General features: G+C 40.5%; 3 pseudogenes across 1 annotated transcript; 1 reads left to right on the forward strand and 2 right to left on the reverse strand.

Moving 5' to 3' along the window:
* Positions 1-9423: 9423 nt before the first annotated feature.
* Positions 9424-18772, reverse strand: part of LOC110298016 — a 111218-nt pseudogene continuing 101869 nt past the window's right edge.
* On the forward strand, positions 11917-12760 carry LOC110298455 (annotated as a pseudogene). The gene has a single exon (XR_002378373.2). The product of XR_002378373.2 is annotated as a transcription factor BTF3 pseudogene (transcript).
* Positions 12620-18772, reverse strand: part of LOC115031496 — a 6577-nt pseudogene continuing 424 nt past the window's right edge.

Consider the following 18772-nt stretch of genomic DNA (forward strand, 5'->3'; position numbering starts at 1 on the left):
TGGTTGTGAGCCACCATGTGGTTGCTGGGATTTGAACTCAGGACCTTTGCATGAGTAGTCAGTGCTGTTACCCACTGAGTCATCTCGCCAGCCCTACAATTTGTTTTTGAGGCAGGGATTTACTCCTTATACAAGCTTGGGCTGGAAATAACTAAGTGTTCAGAATGGTCTCCAATTCCAGGCAATACTCTTTTCCAAGGACATCCTACAACTACCCTAGCACTGCCTGAGGTTTGGCTTTAGGCCCTTGCATCTGTTTCCATCAGCTGCTGGAAGAAGCCTCTCAGGTCACAGTTATGCTAGGCTCCTGTCTACAAGGATAGCAGAGTATCATTAACAGTGTCAGAGGTCGGCTCTCTCACAGAGGATGAATGCAGTGGATTTGGCCTAATGATACTTATTTTTTTTAATGTTAATTTGGGTCCCTCAAAACTGTTTGCACAAGATAGTCTGCACATAAGACACTGAGGGGCCCTGACCCCAGCTAATTCTGATTGGTAAAGATGCCAGCAGCCTAAAGCTGAGAGAAGAGACATAGGAGGTGTTTAGGTTTCCTTGTCTTGGGACCATAAGAAGAGAGAGAGAGAGAGAGAGAGAGAGAGAGAGAGAGAGAACCTCCATGCCTTAGAAGAGTATGCAGGAGAGAGACAAGAGCCACCATGGGGTAGAGAAGCAAGAAATGCACCCTGGGCTCTGTGCCAAGAGAACATGGCCCAGAGAACTGACTAACTGGAGTTAAGAGCAGCCAAGATGGAACATAGAAATTAGTAAGTAGTAATTCAGTTATCAGTATTACGTGGATTCTAACAGCATGGAGAGTAGGCACAGTATTTATTAAAATATTCCTATTACAGATGGGTCTCAAGTTGGAGTAGTCATTAATTGGGTTTTCCCTCAATCTCTGCTTCCTCTTCATCTCTGTGTATCTTGTATGTACGACAGATTTTTGGGTTGAATGTTTCTTGGTTCGATTGATGTGACCATCTCTCCAGTGGAAGTCCCATCTGGCTGCCGGAGGAGGCATCTTCAGTGTCCATATCCTCAGCTGGTAGAAGTCTCAGCAAGGGTCACCCCATAGACTTCCCAGAACCTCCCCTATCCTAGGTCTCCAACTCCTTCCAGAGATGCCCCCCATTGATTGGCATTCTCCCATCTAGCCCCCTCCCATAATCATTCTCCCCATATCTGATCCCAATCACAGATCCACTGCTCCTACCGTCTCGCACCCAGTTCCCTCTCTCCATCCACCTCAGATGACAATTTTGTTTCCCCTTCAGAGTGAGATTCATGCATACTCCATTAGGTCTTACTTCTTGATTAGTTTCTTTGGGTTTGTGAATTGTAATATGGTTATCCTGTACTTTATGACAAATGCATGCTTATGAGTGAGTATATACTACATATGTATTTTTGCATTTGGGTTTGGGTATTATCATTCTTCTTTTAAATTATTTTATTTATTTACATTTAAGATGTTATTCCCCTTCATGGTCTGTCCTCTGCAACCCCCCCTCTCTCATTACATTCCCCTTTGACGATAAAAAGATGCTCCTACATTCACATACAAACTTCCCGCTCACTCCTTCAGCATCAGCCTTCGATGGAGCATCAAACCTCTATAGCATCAAGCATCTCCCTTCCCTCTTTCTATTTTTTTTTTTTGTTTTGTTTTTTGTTTTTGTTTTTTCGAGACAGGGTTTCTCTGTACAACCCTGGCTGTCCTCACTCTGTAGCCCAGGCTGGCCTTGAACTCAGAAATCTGCCTGCCTCTGCCTCCCAAGTGCTGGGATCAAAGGTGTGTGCCACTATGCCCGACCCTCTCCCTTCCCTCTTAAGTCAGATAAGGCAGTACTCTGCTATATATGTAGCAGGAGCCATGGACCCACCCATGTATTCTCTTTAGTTGGTGGTTTAATGCCTAGGAGCTTTTTAGGGTTCAGTGAGTTGATATTATTGTTCTTCCTGTGGGATTGCAATCCCCTTCAGCTCCTTCAATCCTCCCTTAATTTTTCCATTGGGGTCCCTGGGCTCAGTCCAATGGTTGGCTGTGAGTATCTGCACCTGTCTTAGTCAGGAGCTGGCAGAGCCTCTCAGAGGACAGTTATACCAGGCTCCTGTCTGAAAGCACATCTTGGCATCAGAAATAGTATCTGTGGATAGGATGGGTCCTAAGGTAGGGCAGTCTCTGGATGGACTTTCTCCAATTTTTGTCCCTCTTGTTTCCTTTTGACAGGAACAATTCCGAGTTAAAAATTTTGAGATGGGTGGGTGGCCCAATCTCTCCAGTGGGAGCCATATCTATCTACTGGAGGCGGTCTCTTCAAATTCTACTTCCCCTTTGTTGGGTATTTCTGCTAATGATATCCCCACATGGTGCTGGGAGTCTCTGGCATTACTGACATCTGGAACTTTCTTGTGGTTCTCCCTATTCTCCCAACCCCCACTACTACTTATTTCTCTTCATGTTCCTGGCCCTATAGATTTTTCTGTCTCTACCCATACCTGGTCTTGTCCCCCACTTCCTTCTCCCTCCCCTCTCCCACCCAGTACCTTCCTCCCTCTGTCTCCTGTCACTTGTTCCTTCTTCTATGTAGGATTGTAGCCTCTACACTTTGACCTTCCTTCTTGTTCAGCTTCATATGGTCTTTGTGGGTATTCTGAGCTTTTGTGCTAATATCCACTTTTTAGTGAGTACATACCATGTATGTCCTTTTGGGTCTGAGTTACCTCACTCTGCATGATATTTTCTAGTTCCATCCATTTGTCTACAAAATTCATGATGTCATCATTTTTAATATCCAAGTAGTATTCCATTGTGTAAATGTAACATTTTCTATATTTATTCCGTTGTTGAGGGACATGTGGGTTGTTTTCAGTTTCTGGCTGTTATAAATAAGGCTATGAACATAGTGGAGCATGTGTTCTTATTATAGTTGGAGCATCTTTTGGGTATATGCCCAGGACTGATATAGCTGGGTCTTCAGGTAGAACTATTTCCAGTTTTCTGAGGAACCACCAGATTGATTCCCACCGTGGTTATTCGAGCTTGAAATCCCATCAGCAATGGAGGAGTGTTCCTCTTTCTTCACATCCTCACCAGTGTCTGCTGTCCCCTGAGTTTTTGATTGTAGCCATTCTGACTGGTGTGAGGTGGAATCTCAGGGTTGTTTTGATTTGCATTTCCCTGATGACTAAGAATGTTGAACCATTAGAGATTAGAGATTAGAGATTCCTCAGTTGAGAATTCTTTGTTAACCTCTGTACTTCATTTTTCAATAGGGTTATTTGGTTTTCTGGAGTCTATCTTCTTGAATTCTTTGTGTATTTTAGATATTAGCCTTCTATCAGGAAGAGGGTTGGTAAAGATCTTTTCCCAACCTGCAGGTTGATGTTTTGCTCTATTGACAGTGTTATTTGCCTTACAGAAGCTTTTCAGTTTCATGAAGTCCCATTTGTCAATTGTTGATCTTAGAGCCTGAGCCATTGGTGTTGTATTCAGGAAAATTTCCCCTGTGCCAATGTGTTTGAGGCTCTTTCCCACTTTTTCCTCTATTAGATTCAGCTTATCTTGCTGAGGTACTTGAACCACTTAGACTTGAGCTTTGTACAAGGATATAAAAATGGATCAATTTGCATTCTTCTGCATGCAGATCACCAGTTAGATGAGCACTGTTTGCTGAAAATGCTGTCTTTCTCCCACTGGATGGTTTTGGCTTCTTTGTCAAATATCAAGTGACCATAAGTGTGTTGGTTTACATCTGAGTCTTTAATCTCATTCCATTGATCTACCTGTTTGTCTCTGTACCAATACCACAAGATCTTTGTCACTATTGCTATATAGTACAGCTTGAGGTCAGGGCAGTGATTCTCCCAAGAGTTCTTTTATGGTTGAGAATTTTTTTCAGTATCCTGGGTTTTTTTTGTTATTTCAGAAGAAGTTGAGAACTGTTCTTTCTATTTCTGTGAAGAATTGAGTTGGAATTTTGACAGGGATTGCATTGAATTTGTAAATTGCTTTTGGCAAGATGGCCATTTTTACTATATTAATCCTACAGATACATAACCACGGGATATCTTTCCATCTCCTGAGGTCTTCTTCAATTTCTTTCTTCAGAGACTTGAAGTTCTTATCATACAGATCTTTCACTTGCTTGGTTAGAGTTACATCAAGGTTTTTAAATATTATTTGTGACTAATTGTGAAGGGTATTGTATCCATAATTTCCTTCTCAGCCCATTTATCCTTTGTGTAGAGAAAGCCTACAAATTTGTTTGAGTTAATTACATACCCTGCCACTTTGCTGAAGATGTTTATCAGGTGTAGGAGATCTCTGGTAGATTTTTTTGGAGTTGCTTATGTATACTAAAATACTGTCTACAACTAGTGATAGATACCTTGACTTCTTTGCCAATTTGTATTTCCTTAATATCTTTTTGTCGTCTTATTGCTCTAGCTAGAACTTCTAGTAGTATATAGAATAGATATGGGAAGAGTAGGGAGCTTTGTCTTGTCCCTGATTTTAGTGGGATTGCTTCAAATTTCTCTCCATTTAATTTGATGTTGGTTGTTGTTTTCCTTATATTGCTTTGATTATGTTTAGGTATGTGCCTTGAATTCCTGATATTTTCAAGACTTTTAACATGAAGGGTTGTTGTATTTTTCAAATGCATTTTTAGCATCTAATGAAATGATCATGTGAGTTTTTTCTTTGGGTGTGTTTATATAGTGGGTTGCATTGATGGATTTCTGTATATGGAACCATCCCCTCCATCCCTAGGATGAAGCCTACTTGATCATGGTGAATGATTGTTTTGATGTGTTCTTAGATTCAGTTTGCAAGCATTTTATTGAGTATTTTTGCATTGATATTCATAAGCAAGATTGGTTTGAAGTTCTCTTTCTTTTTTGGGTCTTTGCGTGGCTTAGGTATCAGTGTAATTGTGGTTTCATAGAATGTATTAAGTAGTATTCCTTCTCTTTCTATTTTGTGGAATAGCTTGAGTAATTGGTATTAGGTCTTCTTTGAAGGTCTGATAAAATTGTGCACTAAACCCATCTGACCCTTGGCTTTGTTTTTCTTTTCTTTTCTTCTTATTATTTTTTGTTTTGGTTGAGAGACTTTTAATGACTGCTTCTATTTCCTTAGGGGTTTGGGGACCGTTTAGATAGTTTGTCTGGTCCTGCTTTAACTTTGGTACCTGGTATCTGTTGAGAAAATCATCCATTTCATCTACATTTTCCAGTTTTGTTGAGTATAGGCTTTTGTAGTAGGACCTGATGAGTTTTTTTACTTTCTTCAGTTTTATTTCTGATTTTGTTAATTTAGATAATGTCTCTGTGACCTTTAGTTAGATTAGTTAAGAATTAACTATCCTGTTGATTTTTTTTCAAAGAACAAGTTCTTAGTTTTGTTCACTCTTTGCTTAGTTCTCTTTGTTTCTAATGGGTTGATTTCAACCCTGAGTTTGCTTCTTTTTGTTCTAGAACTTGCAAATGTGCTGTTGTGTAGGATCTTTCCAATTTCTTTATGAAGGCACTAAGAGGTAGGAGTTTTTCCTCTTAGCACTGCTTTCATTGTGTCCCATAAATTTGGGTATGCTGTGCCTTCATTTTTGTTAAATTCTAGAAAGTCTTTAACTTCTTTCTTTATTTCTTCCCTGATCAAGTTATCATTGAGAAGAGAGTTGTTCAGTTTCCATGACCTCCTATGAGTTAAGCTGTCTCTGTGTGTGGGAGGGGCTCTGCTGTGCTGGCTCTGCTCTGGACAGAGTTGTGGTCTGGAAGAAAGATGTGTCACTGGTTAGGTGGAAAGGTCCTACCTTTACTGGGCCCCATGGAGGTCCCTGTTAGGCCAGGTATTGGAGTTGGGGTGTGGGTCTCACCTGCAAGCCTGGATATGACCGACATTCTGGGAGTCAAGCTGTCACTGGCTGTGGGTGTGGGGGTGTTGCTGGAGCACCTCAGGTATTCTCATATTTAAACAAAACATGTGACAGTTTTGAATTGGTTCTGCATACTCTGCCAGCATGTGAATCTATAATCTGTATTGTACTTGCTGCCCTGTAAGTGCTCCATTTACTCCTCTCACAGACATAGCTGCTCTAATGTGACTAAGTCCTTAGCAGCTGCCTTGCAGGAGCCACATTAACCTAAGTGAGTTTCCGTGAGAGTGCATTGTCCTGTGTCACCTGGTTGCTCTGAGTCTTTCCTGGACATCAAAGAGCCTGGCTGCAGGCTCCTGCTATGAACTTAACCCCCATCCCCATGCTAAAGTTAGAAGAAGAGTCTTTCTCTTCTGCCACAGGGACCCCGATGCCCTGCCAGGATCCCTACATTCAGTCTTCTCTGGTGCTGGGAACCACAACACATGCTATGTTTTCTCTCTGTCTGTTTATGTCAATATGAGTCTTCAAATAAACTCCTTTCCCTCAGTAATCTCTTACAATGTCCTCTTGGACCACAAACTTCATTCAGAGTTGAGCACATTCTTCTTTAAAAGCAAAGCAAACCAACCCACAACAAAGGTATCTATAACTGAGCCTGGCTTCAAATGCACAGAAATCTTCCCTTCTCTGTCCCCTGAGTGCTGGGATTGTATCACAACCACCATGGCAGATCTGAATAATACTTTATTATGGTCACATCAAAAGGGAGAGAAAACTTAACAGATACCATATCAGATACCATTTACATGGCAGAAACAATGTAAGTTCCAAGACATTCTATTGTTTATATTTCACAGTGCAACTGAAGGTAAGGTTATTGGTATCATTATCATCATTATCACTGACTGTAAACTGAGGATGCTTCAATCTCATTTTAAAGCGGGGAACAAAAAAATCATAGGAGGCAGTGAGAGGGAGGGACCTGGGTGGAAGAGGAAAGGGGGAGGGGAAAGGGGTACAGAATCAGGTATGGGGGAGACAGCAGAGAAGCTTGGAGTGCCAGGAGAATGAATAGAAATATGCATCTGCTTGGGGTGGTGGCTGAGGGGAAAGCTCTAGAAAGCTCTAGAAACCTGGAATGTAAAAGGCTCCTAGGACTCAATGGGGGAGACCCCATGACTAAGGAAGGAAATTTTGAAAATGCCCAACAGTGGAGAGATGAAACCTGAAGAGACCATTTCCAGTAGATAGACTGGGCCCCCAGTGGAGTCATGGGGGCCTTCAAAACTTTTGAGCCAGAATTGTTCCTGTCTAAAAGAAATGCAAGGACAAAAATGAAGCACAGAAAAAAGGAAAGGCCATTCAGTGACCGGCCCAATTTGGGGTCTATTGCGTGCTCAGGCACAAAACGCTGACACTATTACTGATGCCATGTTGTGCTTGCAGATAGGAGTCTAGTATGGCTGTCCTCTAAGAGACTCTACAGCAGCTGACTGAGATGAACCCATATCCTTACAGTCAACCATTGTTCTAAGGTTGGGGACCCCTATGAAAGAGATAGGGGAAGGACTGAAGGAGCTAGAGGGGATGGCTATCCCATAGAAAGACCAACAGTTTCAACTATCCCTGACCCCTAAAAGTGCCCAGAGACTAAGCTACCAACCAAAGAGCATACAGGAGCTGGTCTGGGGCCATGGCACATCATATATAGCAGAGGACTGCCTTGTTTAGCTTCAATAGAAGAGAACATGCTTAATCCTGTAGAGACTTGATGCTCTATGGTAGGAATATACTAGATGTGGTGTTGGTAGGATGGGAGTAGGAAAGTGTGTGGGGGACCTCTCCCTCAGCAACAAAGGAGAAATGGCATGGGGTGAAGCACACTGGTATGGGGGACTGTAGAGGAAACAATATTTAGAATGTAAATACATAAAATGATTAATTAAAAAATGCAAAATCATTGAATTTCAGTTATATGTTAACAAATGTGGCTAAAAATTCTCTCAGAAAAATAAATGTAAAACCCCAAAATATTAATAGATATTTATAACATATTAGAGGAGCCCTGATGACAGTTTACAGGATCTAATAGCAACACATGAGGAGAGCCAAGTCTTAGTTCACCCATTTGTCCACTGCTTCATTCAACACTAGTACAGCATGTCTTCCCAGTAATTAGCACAACTACCATTTGCTGAGTGAGCAGTGGATGCATTATGCACATTGTACTTCTCTTACTAAAAATCTCACAATCCATTTTGTATTTGTCTAGGTGTTTTAGCCTATGTGTCCTACTGCATGTGTGTGGAGGTTGAGAATACTCTATTAGAGTTGGCTGCCAACTTCTAGGACTGAGTAAAGGAACTCAGATCATCACTCTTGGAAGGAAGGGCTCTTATTCTTGGAGTCTTCTGAAGATCTCAAATTTATTTTACTACAATGATGTACAATGTAGAGTCACCATTTATACCAAACTTGTAACACACACACACACACACACACACACACACACACACACACACACACACACACACACACTCAAAAATGAGACAAAAAAGATAAACCCAAGCAAACATAGGCTTTAGAGGATGTTATTCAGGGTTACACTGCTATGTGGAGAGGCAGAACCTGGATACTTTAAACACATGGTCTTAGTGGATGTCATTTGAGAGGTTCCTTCTTAACTCTTTGATGAAACACGAGCATTGTGGTTAAACTGACCTTCTGCTAAGACCCATTCCTTAGTGAGAGACTCATATTTAATTTTCTAAAGTGCTAGACAAGTTGAAGAAGAACTTTCTTTCATCTCTTGTCAGTGACAGAAAGAATGGGGTTATGGAGACCTGACAGCTCTGAGGCAAGAAGCTCTCTGGTGTAGCCTCTCCTCAGAATGCACAAGGTCATAGCTTCCATCTCTAGTACCACAAAAGGAAGAGGTGTAGACCTTTGCCCACCTTGGCAGATCTCTCTGCAAGACTTGGAATTTGAAGACCTTAATAAATGAGGGTGGTGGTGAGGCCTACACTCTAATGCTACAGTCAACTTCACTTCAGTTTCACTGTGTTTTTAGACATGAACGTAAAAAAGAAAGCAACACTTTAAGGAAGGTTGTTTGAGTTCAGAATAATATAATCATAAAAACATGTAAATAAATACCAGTAAGCATATACTAAATATTAATAGAGCAACCCTTTCCCACAACTTTCTCAGGACAGACAAATTTAAACATGATGGTCTACACTATAGTATAGATTATAACTGGGAAAGCCAGAAAGCAAGGCACAAGGCCATGTCTAGAATCAGCATATATTGAGGCCAATACTCAGCATATACTCTCACAGAAATGGATTTTATAGCTATGTTCTAACATTCAACAAGAGTAAACGTATATTATAGGCTGAATGCAAATGCTGGTTGCAGGAAGTACAAAATCATGTCCAAGAACAATCTAAGGAACAAAATGTCCTTGAGGCAAAAGGCCCTCCAGGTTATTTTCTGAGGTCGCTCTCACAGGTCCCAAGGCAATGTTTGCCATGGGTCATTCTTTTGACTGTGTTTCCACAGAGATTGATGAGGATGGCCTGCATACTGTCATTGGCTCTGAACATTCCATAGGATTAAAATATGGATAGACTGTATGAGGGAAGAAATGTTCATAGAACCTATAGATGAGAGCTCCAAAGTTAGAAACATCATAAAATGAGAGAGTACAAGCTTCCCGGTCCAGGAAAAGTCCAACACGACTGGGAGGACCAGACAGAGAGAGGGCCAAGACACTGGAATTGTGGGTAACAGAACACTCATCAGAGGCATTGTATACAGACCAATTCTTCATCCCTATAACCCAGTGGCCATATTTATGCTGATAATTACCATGTTGTTTCACACTAGAATTATATTTGACTTTGAAGCCCATTTCACTTATAGAATGAAGTTGAGGTTGAACACACAGTCCATCATTTAATCCCAGGATCCAGGTGTTTTTTTCTAGACACGTCTACTTCCCAGTAATGTTTCCCTGAGCAGATAGCTGGATATCCCAGGACACCCAAGTTTTAGGTCTTAGAAATTTGCAGATTCCTTTTATAGTAACTTGTATGTTGTACTTGTCTTTTTTCTTTGTTAATGGCAATGACTGCATGGTTGTTTGCATAGAGAGTCACATGAACTGCAGAAAAATGAGACACATATGTTTTAAGTCACATGAAATACAAGGCACTGCCTATTTGTAACTTAAGGAACAGAGGACAAACGAGAAAGAGAGAAGAAACATGGAGAAGCCTTGTTTAAATCAAGGAGAGGCAGATTGTTGTGCATAGTGGGAGAAGCAACGTGAAACTGTGACTTAACAGAGCATTAAACCCTGGAAGACATTGAGAGTAGAGGGGTTCATGGTGCTGTGATTTCTCCTTACCCCAATATTGTCAGACATACATGAGCCCTGAAATGATGAAAGTTCACAGCAGTAAATATAGTGAAGGAATCAAACCATTAAAGCCCATCCCTTGTTCATATGAAGGGAAGGTTTGGAAATTCTGATACGGTATGGGATGAATGATAATTTCCCACCATACACAATGATGCCATAGGGACACATTATCTGTTCTCCTGAGTTCCTCTACTCATGTTCAGAATCCTTACTTTCTTCCATATGTAGCTCAGCCACACCCAGAATCAAACAGCGAATCACAGATTTAGCAGCCCTAACCTTGAATTGCTTGCAGCATGCCATTCAGATCCTGAACTTGATCCTGACCTTGGTATGTTCTTCTTCTTTTTGGGGGGATAGTTTGAGGCTGTTTCAGTCTCAGGACCTGAATCCTAAAGATAAAAAATTGACTTTCACATCTCAAGCCTTTTGACATTTGACCACCCCTGACTTGCTATCATTCTAACTGTCAAATAATTCCCACCACATAATAGGGTTATCCTTTCCTATTGCCCTGACATACCTTGTTAGAACAGAATTCATGCCCTAGGGAGAAGGAGAAATCACAGTTAATAGCATGTTCTTTATATTCTTGCAAATAGTGGTCACACTCTTACTGCTCACACAGACAAAATCAAAAGAGAATTAAATCAGTCACCTACAGGTCCCCAAGACATGATATAAATACAGTGTATGGCTCATGATTTGTCTTATATGCCAATTAATAAGCCATTTCTTTCTTATATTACCAGGCATTGGAGACTAAGCATGAAGAAGCAATAGTTAGAGAGCTTAAACAGGTTTCGATGTACATATTGTTAAACACATAAACACATGCCTCTTTTCATGTTACATGTTAGCTCTCTACTCCCTTATATGCAACTTACATGTATGAGAAGCTAAACCCTAAGCTATTTTAGTCATTTAAACATGGTTTGATATATTAATAATGAGGAAGTCAAAAGGACCAGAAGGTTACGATATTTAATACTTACAACCAGCTAAGCATATCTCTCAAAACGCCACCCTCTTCACCCTTCCCCCTTCTGTTTTTCTTCTCTTTTTGAGTTGTCCTGGCTGGAAAGAAGTTGATCTGAACTTTCTTTTCTTTCTTTCTTTCTTCCTTTTCCTTCCTTCCTTCCTTCCTTCCTTCCTTCCTTCCTTCCTTCCTTCCTTCCTTCCTTCCTTCCTTCCTTCCTTCCTTCNCTTCCTTCCTTCCTTCTTTCTTTCTTTCTTTCTTTCTTTCTTTCTTTCTTTCTTTCTTTCTTTCTTTCTTTCTTTCTTTCTTTCTTTCTTTCTTTTTTTGCCGAGACAGGGTTTCTCTGTGTAGCCCTGGCTATCCTGGAACTCACTCTATAGAACAGGCTGGCCTTAATCTTAGAAATCCACCTGCCTCTGCCTCCCAAGTGCTGGGATTAAAGATGTGTGCCACCACTGCGCGGCAAACTTTATATGCCCCAGTACAGGGGAATGCCAGGCAGGGCCAAGAAGCGGGAGTGAGTGGGTAGGGGAGCAGGGCAGAGGGAGGGTATAGGGAACTTTTGGAATAGCATTTGAAATGTATATAAAGAAAATATCCAATAAAAATAAATTAAACCCGCGTGTGTGCGCCTTCTCTCAGCTGGTCTGCCCGAGACCCCCTGAGCGTGAACCTTAGTTCCCTGCGCGGCGCCATTTCCACTTCGACAAGATGAAAGAAACGATCATGAACCAGGAGAAACTCGCCAAACTGCAGGCACAAGTGCGCATTGGTGGGAAAGGAACTGCTTGTAGAAAGAAGAAGGTGGTTCACAGAACAGCCACAGCAGACGATAAAAAACTGCAGTTCTCCTTAAAGAAGTTAGGGGTAAACAATATCTCTGGTATTGAAGAGGTGAACATGTTTACAAACCAAGGAACAGTGATCCATTTTAACAACCCCAAAGTTCAGGTGTCCCTGGCAGCGAACACCTTCACCATTACAGGCCACGCTGAGACAAAGCAGCTGACAGAAATGCTTCCCAGCATCCTCAACCAGCTCGGTGCAAACAGTCTGACTAGTTTAAGGAGACTGGCTGAAGCTCTGCCCAAACAATCTGTGGATGGAAAAGCACCACTTGCTACTGGAGATGATGATGATGATGAAGTTCCAGATCTGGTGGAGAATTTTGATGAGGCTTCTAAGAATGAGGGAAACTGAATTGAAACAACTTCTGAAGAAGGTGATCCTTGCAGAAATTACAAGAGCTGCTATTTTATATCATGACTGCTTTTTAAAATTTTTTTGTTTATTATGGATCTGATAAAATCTAGATCTCTAATATTTTTAAGCCCAAGCCCCCCGGACACTGCAGCTCTTTTCAGTTTTCACTATACCTAATTCATTCTTTGCAGCAAATAAAGCTGAAGAAGCCTGGGAATAAAGTTTGGAAAGGGTTAATAAAATTCTTTGCCTAGTTAAAAAAAATAAATTAAAAAGAAGTTGATCTGAAGAGATATTCATGTCTCTCAATTTGATCATCAAACGGTTGAAACAAAGACTCCAAAGAAAGGAGGATTTCTCCAGGATCTCATATTCAGAGAAGGAAAACAGCTCTATCCAGGGGAAGAGCTGGTCTCCTCAAAAGATTTCAAACAAGTAATGACTTGTCTGACCACCTTAAAGTTTGACACTGTGACGTAGATCATGACGGGAGAATGATGCACAGGACCATACCTTGACATGGACTACACATATGTGCATATTCTTGACTCTTTATTTAAACTTTGATCTCACTTAGGGAACCTGAAGATGCACAGAGGATTTTTTAAATCTCTTCCTCTCTTTTCAAAATGTGATCCCCTTTAGTAAATCTCCTTTTTCTGCTTTCCAATATTAATTACACTCCTTTATATTGGCTTATTGAGGACAGACATTAAGACCTGACTGGCAGGACCTTTGTGATATATTAAATAGGTACCATAATTTGTCATTTTTCCTGGGTTTGAAACATAACACTATGTAAGAATTCTTGGAGGTTTGGGTTCCACTGGATATTGGTAGATATATGCAAATTTACATTCTTAACGAACTACAATCCCTTTCTTCAGTTAAGAATTACTAGTAGCTCCTGCAGTGCAAGTGAGTTTCCTAAACAAGTTTGCTTTCTGTACTTGAATTTGGTGTTGTTTGGTCTTACACAGGTCTTAGGTTTGGTGTCAAAACCAATCTTAGTTCATATGGGCTGCTGCTAAGCTGTGTCAAAAAGATGATTTTTTATTTTGTTGTCATCCACATCTGTCTCTTACACTCTTTATGTCCTTTCTTCTCCATTGTTCCCTGGGTCTTTGAATTAGTGGCACAGTATATATGTTCTATTTAGGGCTGAATATTCTGCAATCTCTTGCAATATTTACCTTGAGAGTTGTGAATCTCACTCTGTAACCATGCTGGCCTGTAACTCACTACATACAGCATGCTGGCTTTGAACCCACCTAAGATTAATTTGTTCTTGCATCCCAGCTGCTGGAGTAAAAGGTGTGGGCCAGCAGACCTCGATCTATGATAGAAAACCTATATTTTCTTTTCATTATTGTGGCCTGTTCATCTATATATTTTTATTTTTGTATATTAGAAGCTCTGAAGTTCTGAGATTACAGGCTACTACATATGGATTTATCTTATATAACATAAACAAACAAAAGCATATTCCACAGTAAAAGGAATTTTGTGAGAGAACTAATTATTCTGCATAGAAATGAATTTTGTTGCAGAAGTTGGTCCTCATGAAGAACTCAGTATGTCCATGTCCACTGAATCATTAGTATAATAGAAAAAATAGTAGGTCAATTGGAGAACTCATAAACAGATGAGTGGATAAAAAATGGAATGATCAGCATACATATTAAAATATCAGGCATTTAAAAGCATTTGATAACTTTTCTGAACTCAGAGAATTTGTTATTCACACCTAGCTGAAAAAAAACACTAAATGATATTATTGAAATATGTGTCATGTAAAAATATTTCATCTCACAACGGTAAATATTTGAGTGGGTTTATCAGGGGCTGAAGGCACAGAAAAATATCAGGCTCATCAGTCAAGAGATAAAATTGCAAAATTATGAAGTATGTTGGCTGTAGTTATTATGTTATCTAGCTCACTTTAGATATAGATGCATAATTCTTTCCATTATGAAGGTTTTTAGCTTTAATTAAAATAACGCAATGAAAAAGAAGCAATTAAAGGACTATGAAGAATTTCTAGAACCAGCAAGGTCTACAGGATGATAATTCAGATGAAAGAAACAAATTCCTACAGAGGTATTCATTACCACACTATGACTTTGAAATAAATTACTTAAAAATGTGATAAAAGAACAAAACACCCATGGAAGGAGTTACAGAGACAAAGTTTGGAGCAGAGACAAAAGGATGGGCGATCTAGAGACTGCCGTATCCAGGGATCCATCCCATAATCAGCCTCCAAACACTGACACCATTGCATACACTAGCAAGATTTTTATGAAAGGACCCTGATATAGCTGTCTCTTGAGAGACTATGCCCTAGCATAGCAAACACCGAAGTGGATGCTCACAGACAGCTATTGGATGGATCACAGGGCCCCCAATGGAGGAGCTAGAGAAAGTACCCAAGGAGCTAAAGGGATCTGCATCCCTATAGGTGGAACAACAATATGAACTAACCAGTACCCCGGAGCTCTTGTCTCTAGCTGCGTATGTATCAAAAGATGGCCTAGTCGGCCATCACTGGAAAAAGAGGCCCATTGGTCATGCAAACTTTATATGCCTCAGTATAGGGGAACGCCAGGGCCAAAAAGTGGGAGTGGGTGGGTGGGAGAGTGGTGGGGGGAGGGTATGGGGGACTTTTGGGATAGCATTGGAAATGTAAATGAGGAAAATACCTAATAAAAAATATTAAAAGAGAAAAAAGTGATAAAAGTCAAATCATATCCCCATCACAAATCGCATTTCCAATGAAATCAAAGGCAGTGGGGGTACAAATCTCAAATCATCAGAGGGAGAAACGAACTCTACTAATTTCAAATTCTAGTGAAGTGACTAACTTGACAGTTGAAAATGTGCTTCACATATGCTCAGCAATAGAACAGTGTAATAATACCATGAGGCAAGAGATCTTCTTTCCAAGGTCAGCTTCAATTCTGAGAAGTTGTTGATAAACCAATAACATACAATTTTCCCTTGGCATTCACGTATACAGTAATTCCTCCTGCCTTTGAAACTGAGTCAGGAAAGAGTTCAGGAAATGCTCATTGTTATCACCAGGAAAATCACAACAGTAAAGAGGGAGGGCAATGGCTTCCTGTCCCCTAACTCTCAAACACTGGGACCTCCTGCTGTCTTACCTGCAGCATTTCCATGGTTGAGAGTGCCAACTGATGTCCCACATCTGAGATGAGGTCTCTCACCAACTCTGTCTACTCCCTTAGCTCATTTTCAGACTCTTCTAGCTTTTCCATAACCTCTTCCTTCTCTTTCTTCAGCTCCTGCAGCCCCTCATTCTCCTTGGAGTCCAGGAGGTCTCTTAGTCCTTTAAGCTCCATCTGAACATATTCCACATCACTCTGTATTTGATTCTTCAGGTGTAACAAAAGGGAGCAGAATTCAGTCTGATCAAATGAGACTTGGTGATAGAGAAATACTGCTCTGGGTGGGGAGTTTTCACAGGGACTTGGGCTTAGGAAAGGGAAGGGAACCTTTGGGAAGCTGTGTCTCCTTTTAATGTTTGGTTACAACGTTTTATATAAAAAAATATAAGGTCTCCTTTACCAAGACCATATGAGCCTAAGTAGGATGTCTCTCTTTTTTTACTCAGCTGCCCAAGATACTTTTGCTTGACTACATATTCCTCATTCCCCCTCTGAATCCCCGAGGAAGCTCAACCCTAGAAATAGAACTGTGGCCTGTTCCCAAGCATCTTCCCCAAAATTCTGAGCTTCAAAAAGCACCACAGGAGTAGGATCCAGCAGCCATTCTGACCAAGCATCCTCCATGGTTCCAGCTCCTCACAGAGCATCTCCAGCCAGGAGAACCAGTAGGAAGGAGTATCAAAGCCTCTTGGCCTCATCAACTCCCAGGAAGTAAAGACCCCAGGAGCTTCTTGCCCAGGTCCCTCTTGGGCATCAGACTGACTCCCTTAGGAAGGGTCCTCATTTGCCTCCCAGTCAGCTCTCTGTTGCTGAAGATCATCCTGCCATTTATCACATCTTTTCTCATTTTCCCTCAGCTTCTGCAGAGCTTCCTGTAGCTTCTCCTGTGAGAAAGGAATTGTAGCAGAGTCGTGTTGTGTGATTAGTAGGACTGCTGAAACAGAGAAATCTCTTTTAGTCAATCATCCCACCAAGTAAAATTTTGTTACTTTGTATTCAGCATCAGAGAACTGGGCGTGTTTTGTTAATTTTCTTATCTTCCATGTAAGTATACTTATATATCATACACCCCATACATTTCCTCATTTTACACCTACACATTTTTTTAAACTTGGTCATGCTATGTGTCCCTGGCTGGCCTGGAATTTTGGTGTGGACAAGCATACTACTGACATTCAGAGATCTTTTAGTGTCAGCCACCAGATCTTGGGACTGAAACCTGAACCATAACACTGGCCACATAAAAACTGTTTTTCTGTTTCTTTTCTTCTTTGGTTTTTAAAAATTACATATTTAAGATATTTTTCTTCCCTTAAAATTGATTTTTAAATCAATAGATTTTAAAGCATCATTAAAAAGATTTATTTATTTACATGTATGAGTGCTCTACTTTAATGTTTGCCTACACGACAGAAGAGGGCATCAGATCCCATAACAGATGGTTGTGAGACATCATGTGGTTTGTAGAAACTGAACTTCAAACCTCTGGAAAGGAAGCCAGTACTCTTAACTTCTGAACTATCTTTCCAGCCACATACAATATAATCTGATTATGGCTTCCCCCAAACCTCTTCTCCCATCCAGATTCATATCCTTCCAGTCTCTTGTTGGCAAACAAAGAGGCATGCAAGAGACAATAACAGGGTAAAACAAAATATATGTGACAAAGAATAAAGGACCAAAGATATTAGAATACGACAAAACAAAGAAAAAAGTATTAAATAAAAATATAAGAAGTGCATGTAGACACAGAGACACACAGGTTCCCAAGTCATGGGAATATCATAAAAGCTAGAGCTTTATATATTAAAGATTTGATGTATTAAATTAAAATCAAAGAACCTATGAGGTTGTAAAAGCTAAAAAACAAAGAGACAAACAAATGAACAAATCTCAGACAACATTATGAGAGAAAGAACATCCAAACAAGGGTTTGGTGCATTTGTGCTGGGTGTCCTCTATTGCTGGGCTCGGGATTTTCTTTTTAGAATGTTTTACTTCCCAGTTTGACTCCCATGCAGAGAAATAATTTCTTCATTTCAACTAGCCTTCAGTTACACATGACTTGTGGGCTTAGGGTTGGGGCATGAGTCCAGTTCTCCTTCCAGCTCTAGAATTCCATTGGGTGCAGCCCCTTTCAGGACCTGTGCAGGCTGCCACAGTCCCTGTGAGTCAATCCTTCAGCTCAAAAACCAACAACATCAACACACAGAGAAAACATCCAATGCAGAACTCGCTGCTGTGGTTTTCATTATGGAAATCTTTCCTCTCTTCCCTGATGTTTTAGTTGCCACATGCAATTCTCTTCACTGCTGTGTGTCACATGTTTATTAACCCCATTGTTGAATGTCACTAGACGGACATGTTAGGTCCTTTGAGTGAATCAGACGTTAACATTGAAAGGATATAAACACAGAAGGAATCAGCAGATGTTCTTCTGCTGATTTGGCTTTCTTGGACATCGACTTAATTTAAAGAAGCAGTTCCAAAATATTGTGTTGTATTTTAGTAATTGTAATCCAGGCAGATTCTTTTATGATTTAGTGGAATTAAATCACCATACCATTTAGGACTTAAAACGTTAAAAAGAATGGAATGACCTATCAGGTTTCAAGTCTATGATGCGCAAATTAGGACCCTGTCACACAAACTGGAGCTTTCCCATCTATTACTGTTTTATGCTTTGTTTCCTGTAGCCTCCTGCTTCTTACCTTGTACTCCTGGTCCACCTCTTCAATGAGAGCTGTCTGGTGACCACGGTGCTTCTGAGATCTCTCACAAACCCAGCTGATGGCCATCCTGTCCTCCTTACAGAAGAGCTTGAGTTTCTCTCCATGTTGTGCACAGTAAAACACTTTCTCCTTTTCCTCTGGGATAGACTTTAACTCGTTGATCCTTTTTTTTTTAAATTTTTAATATTTTTTATTACATATTTTCCTCAATTACATTTCCAATGCTATCCCAAAAGTCCCCCATAGCGCCCCCCACTTCCCTAACCACCCATTCCCATTCTTTTGGCCCTGGCATTCCCCTATATTGGGGCATATAAAGTTTGCAAGTCCAATGGGCCTCTCTTTCCAGTGATGGC

The sequence above is a fragment of the Mus caroli genome, chromosome 7 (genome assembly GCF_900094665.2).
Source record: "Mus caroli chromosome 7, CAROLI_EIJ_v1.1, whole genome shotgun sequence".
NCBI lineage: Eukaryota > Metazoa > Chordata > Mammalia > Rodentia > Muridae > Mus > Mus caroli.